Raw genomic sequence first — 8,706 nt, 5'->3', positions numbered from 1 at the left:
ACTAATTGAGTTGATTCGAGTTCTACGATCCCATAATCAATATCAGAGAAAATAAAAGAAAATTGTAAAAATTGACAAGAGTATAACTAGTATTTATAGAGAAAAACTAATTTGGGTTGGTCTACTAGTTCGCTCGCTAGTCCGCTTAATCAACTGTCAGGGTTCGAATCCGCCTTGTGCATGTAACAACTTATTGGTCAACAACAAACTCTTAAATGAAACTAAAAAACGCAACAAATTAATTTTTGACCTGTCGCATTCAAGAATAGCATAGAAAAAATAAGTATTTATAAAAAATAATAAAATTTACTATTATTTAAAATATCTGCTACTACTTTTAATTTATTTAAATATTTGTTTAAAGTATAATAACACTTATAAATTTTAGGGGTGAGCACGGGTAGTGGGTACCCGATTATCTGTCCGAACCCGAACCGAACCAATTAAATTGGTTCTGAAACCAACGGGTAATCGGGTCCAACCCGAACCAAACCAATGGCCTTTGTTAGTAATTGGTTCGGGTATCGATTTTGGGGATGCGGAACCCGAACTAACCCGTGAACCCGATCATATATTAATTAAATAAAAAAAATACAAATATATATATTTGGTTTTTTTATGAATTTCAAAGTTATCGGGTACCCAATTATCCGAACCGAACCAATACATTCTTAATCGGTTTGGTTTGGTTCGGGTACATACACAAAAAATACAAATCCGAATCAATTATATTTTGATCGGTTCGATTTTAATTTCACCTTGAACCCGAACCAAATCGACTCGTACTCACCCCTAATAAATTTGTATGTTATTTCTAGTCCCTCTTTAGAATGACTCTCTTACCTCTTGAAATGAGCAAGGACCCCAAATATTGTTACTCCAATGCATAAAATAAGTCTCAATTTCAATTGTTCACAACAATAACTCAATTTTTCTACCATTGTGGGTGCTCTTATTCGATAGGATTTTCTAAAGAAGCCTTTGTCTTCGCCAAATAGTGTATTTTGTGTTTTTTTATTATATTTTTTATTATGGTATTTTTTTTCTAAATTTGCATATAAAAACAAATAAGAATAAATTCGATTTTTATAATTTTTCTTTCTTACAATTAATTTATCACTAAACAAAATAAAATAACACTAAGTTTTGTATCTTTATTTTTTATATCTTATCTCTTATTTGGGAATAGGTTTTCTTGTGGGGCAGGGCAGGTTTATTGCAAATCCGTTCCTATCCACTTCGGTATAATAATAATAAACATGAAAATTCATAAAAAAAAATGATAAAAAAAAGTTAAGATTCAAACACATACTTGTAAGAAAAAAATATAATTACTAGAGAAAGAGTAAAGTACCAATCCGACCCGTGTCCATTTACCCAAATAACAATGCGACTCTTAACTAAAAAAAACGATGAATTTCGGTCCCTAACTCTGTGCTCCGTCTACCACACGGTCCTTCTATCACTTTTGCTATCAAGAAGTAATGAAATTTGCTGATGTGTCTTATTAAGCTATTGAGGTAGAGGATTAAGGTGGTGAGATGGATATTAGATGTAGGGATGGCAACACCACCCGAACTCGCGAGTACCGACCCCGCCTCTACTTGCTCGGGGCGGATAATTACCCACCCCGGTATATATAATATATAACATGTGTAATATATGTTGCCACCCCTAGTTAGATGTCAATGTGGGTTGTTAGAAAGGACACGGGTCTATCTATCATGTTCCATGTGTGCACAAACGACATTGTTTTGCTGCCTTTAGAAGACGTTATTTGATGATTATAGTCGTCTCTCCCTTTGTTTTATACTGTTGTAGCCATGACTACGATGGGGATGAGGTTAAAGAATTTTGTTCATAGATAACTCACAATAGATGCTATCAAATCAGCCTATTCACAGAGCATCAAACTAGTCAACAGGAAAAAAAATAATGAATACCAATTAATTCACTTAAATCATTATCTCTCCCAATTAAAAAATTTGCTCATCGTTCGAAGATGAAGAGAATCATTAATCCTGTTTAAGGGAGAGATGCATTCCAAAGGTTAGGAAGACATTTGAAGTCATCTGTAATAAGTGTGGCTAAAAGGGCCACTACTACAAAATTTGCTCCAATCCCCCTAAAGATCCTAATTGAAAGTCTATGATCGAGAAGAAAAGAAAAGCTAGCAAGGAGAATATTGCATGAGTGGATTCTATCAACACCACACAAGTATAATCACTTTAGAGTTCAATTTGTCCTATAAATGAAAAGGTTTGGGGTTTAAGTGTCACATTATCTTTTAGTTAATGATTTAATTATCTATAAATAAAATGCCCAGGTATTTAATTGATTATATATGAACAATGATTTATACAGGTTCAGGGAGTCGAGAAAAATAGTCAGAGTACCAATTTTGCCGTAACTACTATGAATGCAGTGGTGAATACGTTTATGATTATATCTGTCAAAGTTGTGTTAGTTCTACTTTTATTACTCCCCAAACAAAGATTGTAATCAGAATCACAATTAAATCATACTATTTTATTGTAACATCTAACTAAATTTATGATACATAAGCTAAGTTTATTGATCATCAACTTAAACCTTCCACCCCCACGAGCCAATACAACATCATAAAGGACGAAGCACTCAATTGTTAGGTCACCATCTATCTACATTCACATTTGTTTCAGTTTCTGTGATGCATCATAATCCTCTTATCATTGGCCTTTATTCAAGGTCTTATACTCCATCCAACACATAACTTTCCACTAACATTGTATCTAATACTCCTAGTGAATATACAGTGCCTAAACCAAGTAGACAAGGTAGAGAACAACTTATGAGATTGCATTAAGATTCTTCAAGTTCATCCTCACTCCCACACTCTCTGCGGGGTTTCAAACATGAAACAAAGAGAGAGACGACTAGAATCATTTAATAACATCTTCTGGAGGCAGCAAAATAATGTTATTTGTGCTCACATAAAACAGGATAGATAGGCTCCTATCTTTACTAACAAATCACGTGAGCACCTAACATCTAGTTCACCACCTTAATCCTCCACCTCAACAGCTTAACGAGACACATCAACAAGTTTCATTGCTCCTTGATGGCAAAAGTGATAGAAGGTTCGTGTTGTCAGAGAAAGTATAGAGTCAGGAGCCGAAATGGATTTTATTTTTTTTATCAAGGATCGCATTATCATTCGAACAAATAGACAGAAGTCATATTGGTACTTTATTCCTAAACAAATTAACACAATACTCAAAAAGATATTGTTTTTATAATATGTTGTTTGAATCTTAGTTCTTTTAATTATTGTTTTATAAATTTTAAAATTTAATTTTGTATATTAAATATTAAAGGTGATGAGGTGGGTACTCACAAAACTGCAAGGATAAATTAAATTACAACAGCTCCTGAATAGTGTTGGTACAACTTTTTTGTCTAAAAAAAGCCGGATAAAATTGAATAGGTTAAAAATCCGCTCTTATCTATTTTATTGTCATACTTATTCGTAATATTTCATGTTTGCTTATATGCAGTGATGAAAAATAAATGTTGAATAGTAAGAGGTTATTTTTTAACATTGTTATTTTATTTATCTATAATCTCATCCATTAATAACATACATTTTTTTTTATTTTGGGTGTGCATCATGCTAGCAAAATATTTGCTGAGGGAGAGAAAGGGAAATGAGCACGAAAGCTAAGGGTACATTTAGTTTGTATTTTTTTTATCTTTAATATTTTATGCGGTCAAAAAATTTATGAAAGAAAAAGAGAAAATAATAAAATTCAATTTTCTACTTTCTCGTCTTATTTTCTCTTTTTTTTTTCCACCAAATTTTAAATACATAAAATAATAAAAATAAAAACGCATACCAAATGTCTCCAAAAATTTTGAGCAATGGATTAGAAATTCAGCACAATATTATAAAGACCATGGATAAATTTAAAGATTGTTTTGTTTGGTGCATGAAAACTCTATTCATTAATTAGGTTTAAGTCTTGGCCGAAATGGATATTTAGCTCATGCAATTTTCTTTGACCATATTTTCAGACTATGATCTTACCTTGGGTGATGTTTGGCACCGTGGACAATCACATTTGGATGACGTGTTGTTATGATTATTAATAAAAAGGAGGAAGTGTATGAAGAAAGCGTCACAAATTGCAATACTGAGTTAGTTACAAATACAGAATACGTGGCAATTGATCAGGATGAGCAGGGACTAAGGCATAGTGCTAGAGAGAAGGTTGTTAACAGGAGGTTGCAAATATATGTTCTTTAGGTGTGTTGTAGTAAATTCTCTCCCATGTACCTGATGACAAATTATCTGAACCTTATATTCTTTTATTCTTTTTCTTGCTACTCCCTTTCTTGATTGTTAAACCTCTTCCTCCCTTCCCAGGTTTCTTGATGGATGCTCGATGTGGCTGAGATGTAGCTGAACTTATATTCTTTAATTCCTTTATGACTTGATTTATTGTTATCACATTATTTAGTACTTGTCAATTTACTGTTCCATTAAACTTGCTGTTATTTCTTCCTACATAATTGAATAAATATTTATTTATCAGTGAAATTTTCTACTGCAACACCCTTCCATTGGTGCTTTCATTGACCATGTCTATGCGGACAACACGAGAATGAAAGGCATGGAGGCAGATATTAATTAAGAAACTTTACCAGATGATTGAATCAGCAGCTATCCTTCTCATGAGTTCTCAAATGGTGCGAGCTCAACCGAGGACCCACCGTTTCGCGCGGGATTGCAATCTCAAAGGGTGAACTTCGATCTGCCAAAATTTGATGAGAGTGATGCCTTGGGTTGGATTTTCTCCATGGATCAGTATTTCGATTTCTTCCAAGTTCCCGATGAAGAACAGGTCGGTTTAGCAGCGCTTCAAATGTCGGGATCGGCCATTCTATGGTTTCAATTATCACAGCGAGCGACACAGTTCCGTTCATGGACTCAACTCAAGAGAGCAACTGAGCTCGAGTTCGGACCCTCATTATTCGAGTCTCCTAGGGAATTGCCCTTCAGGCTTCAACAACATGGAACGGTGAGTGAGTATTATTCCGAATTTGTTGCTTTAGCTAATCGTACTCAGATTGAACCGCCTGATGCCCTTAGGGACTGTTTTATAAGTGGATTAAAGCTATTCGACGGGAAGTGAAAGCTCAATGTCCTCCAAGTTCGATGTGTGCTGTGACTTTGGCGAGATTGTATGAGGATAAATTTACCCCCGAACCACGTCATACTACAGGGTCGGCTACCCATTGCCCTCAGTTTGCTAACCAAGCTGTCGCTACTACTCTGCGGCCTAATACAAGCCATTCCTTCCCTCCACTCCTTCCTACACCACCACAATAGCCCCTACTAAACACTACCAGAAATTCCACTAAAAAAACTTACTTTGGCTGAAGTCCAAAGTAAAATGGAGAAAGGGTTATGCTACTGGTGTGATGAGAAATTCTCAGCGAGCCATCGTGGTACCAATCAGCACTTCATGTCATTACATCTTGAATTAGGGGATGAGACGATGCCCGGGGGGGCAACGGATACGTTTATGGATGAGACCGCAAGCTTGTAGGTGTTGGATCAACATATCATTGAGCATATCCTATAATGCAATGCATGGTACTGAAGGCCCAGCCATGATTCGGATTAAAGCCTTTATCAATGGCTTAGAGGTCCAGACCTTACTTAATGGGGGTAGTTCCGATAGTTTTATTTAGCCCTGCATTACCAAGTTTTTAAACTTACCAGTGGAGCCAGCACCAGGGTTCAAGATGGTGGTTGGTGATTCCGATGTTCTGCCAGTGGAAGGTTGCATTGGGAGTTTAGAGGTTGATCTAGCTGGTTGCATTGTTACGATCCCTGATGTTTTTGTTCTGCATGTGGCGGGAGGCGACTTAGTTATTGGCACTACATGGCTTAAGTACTTGAATGCCCATATAGTAGATTATGATGCAACTTTTTTGCGATTTATGCACAATGGACAACTCACCACTGTGCAAAGGAATTAAACACTGAACTGCAGGTTGTGCTCAATTCCATCACATTAAGTGGTTGATCAACACTGATGCTGTAGCTGAAATATTTACTTTAAATTAACAAACTTAATAGAGGAAAACCAATCACCCTCACAACTGCTAGCTTATATGGACCCTAAGTTGATGCAGTTATTGACTAAGTATGTTGATGTCTTTGCTAAACCTTCGGGCTTACCACCACAACGAGCTCATCACCACTGCATTCCCTTGGTTAAGGATGCAGAACCTGTGAAGGCGAGACCATATCGGTATCCTCATAGTAGGAAAACCCAAATTGAATTGATGGTACAGAAAATGTTTGATGAGGGGATTATTCAGCCTAGCAAGAGTCCTTTTGCATCTCCAATCTTGCTGGTGCAAAAGAAAGATAGGACGTGGAGATTTTGTACTAACTACTGTGCTTTGAACAATATTACGATCAAAGACAGTTTTCTAATTCCAACCGTGGATGAATTGTTAGATGAGCTGTTTGGTGCTCATGTACTTTCTAAGTTAGATGTTCACTCTAGCTATCACCAAATCTTGGTTAAACCCGATGATCATTTTAAAATTGTTTTTCCGACTCATCAAGGCCTTTATGAGTGGCTTGTGATGCCATTCAGTTTAACAAATGCGCCGGCCATGTTTCAAAGCCTCATGAATGACGTGTTTCGCCCGTATCTTAGGAAATTTGTGTTGGTATTTTTTATGACATTTTAGTCTATAGCACATCTTAGGAGCTACACATTCAGCACTTGGAAACTGTTCTTCAAGTGTTACAGCAAGAGAAATTGTGTGCAAAGTTGTCTAAATGTTTGTTTGGTACTCATGAAGTTGATTATTTAGGTCATACAATTTTGGGGGTTGGGGTTCACATGGAGACTGATAAAGTCCAGACAATCTTTAGCAGGAAGCAACCACAAGACCTTAAGCAACTGCGAGGGTTCTTAGATCTTATCAGGTATTATCACCGCTTCATTAAAGGGTATGCTACTCTTGTAGCTCTGTTGACTGATCTTCTAAAAAAGGATGCTTTTAATTGGAGTGCTCAAGCTGATTTGGCTTTTGAAAATCTCAAGAGAGCTATCTCTTCCAAACCAGTACTGGCTTTGCTAAATTTTGAGCTGCCTTTTAAAGTTGGGACTAATGCTTTCGGGTCTGGCATAGGTGCGGTGTTGACACAGAACAAACACCTCATTGCTTTCTTTTTTAAGAAATTATCAACAACAATGCATAACCAGTCAGCTTACACGCGGGAATTTTATGCCATCACTTAGGCCGTTGTGAAATTCTGCCATTATCTATTGGGGAAGTAATTCATCATTTGCCCAGATTAGCAAAGTCTTAAGGCGCTACTCGAGCAGAATCTGCACACTCCTAAGTAACATAAGTGGCTGTGCAAGCTGCTAGGATATGATTTCGAGATCCACTACAAGCCCGGAGTGGATAATGTTCCTGCCAATGCCCTTTCTAGATCATGTTTTGCTGCTTGGTCATCACCAAAGTCTGATTGGCTGCACCAGCTAAATACTGAAATTGATCAAGATGCTAGTCTCAATGCCATTGTACAACATTGCATATAGGGTTCCTTGAATGATGCAAACTATGCTTTGAGAAATGGGATTCTCTTGTGGCAAGGCCAGGTAGTGATTCCCCAAACCAGCAGCTTAATCAATTCAATTCTGAAGGAATATCATGACAGTGCAGTGGGAGGGCACTCTGGTGTGGCGAAAATAATGGACCGAATCTGTGCGACCTATTATTGGCCTCACATGCAATGTCAGATACGTAGCTACGTGTTATCATGTACTACTTATCAGCAGGTGAAGGCTGAGACGAAGCTTCCTATGGGGTTGTTGCAGCCTCTTCCCATACATATGAGAGTTTGGGAGGATATTTGTATGGATTTTATTGCTGCTTTACCTCCCTCTGTTGGTTTTTTTGTGATTATGGTGGTTGTAGACCATTTAACCAAATTTGCTCACTTTATTTCACTCAAGCATGATTTTAGTAGCAAAACGGTTGCTGGGACTTTTATAAAAATTGTGGTTAAACTGCATGGGTTTCCCCATTCCATCATTTAAGATAGGGATAAGGTCTTTGTCAATCGATTTCGGTAGCAACTTTTCAAGATGCAAGGCACAAGTCTGGCGATGAGTTATTCCTATCATCCTCAAACGGATGGGCAAAGTGAAGCTGTAAATAAGACCTTGGAGATATACTTACGTTGCTTCTGTTTTGACAACCCACAAAGATGGTTTGAGATACTTCCATGGGCCTAGTTCTAGTACAACACCAGCGTTTATAGCAGTACTAAAAATGTCGCCTTTTAAAGCCTTGTATGGTCGGGACCCTCCCAACTTGGTGCGGTATGAATTCTGCCAAGATGGTGAGCAATCTTTGTAGGATATGCTACAAGTTAGAGATCAACTCCTTTATCACCTCAAGTTTAATATCTCTCGCTTACAGCAGTTTATGAAGCACTTTGCTGATAAGCATGGAAGGCACTTGGAGTTGGAAGTAGGCAGCGCGGACCCATAAAATTTTAAAAATGGGGGCAAAAATATGTATGCTAAAATAAATTTTGTTGAACATTATTAATTATATCGAGATATAAATTTTTAAAATACTATTCATTATATATAATTTATAAAAAAAAATATTTCTAAACTT

Source organism: Arachis ipaensis, chromosome B08 (genome assembly GCF_000816755.2).
Source record: "Arachis ipaensis cultivar K30076 chromosome B08, Araip1.1, whole genome shotgun sequence".
In the NCBI taxonomy this organism is placed as follows: domain Eukaryota; kingdom Viridiplantae; phylum Streptophyta; class Magnoliopsida; order Fabales; family Fabaceae; genus Arachis; species Arachis ipaensis.
Note: the sequence above shows the minus strand (reverse complement) of the source record.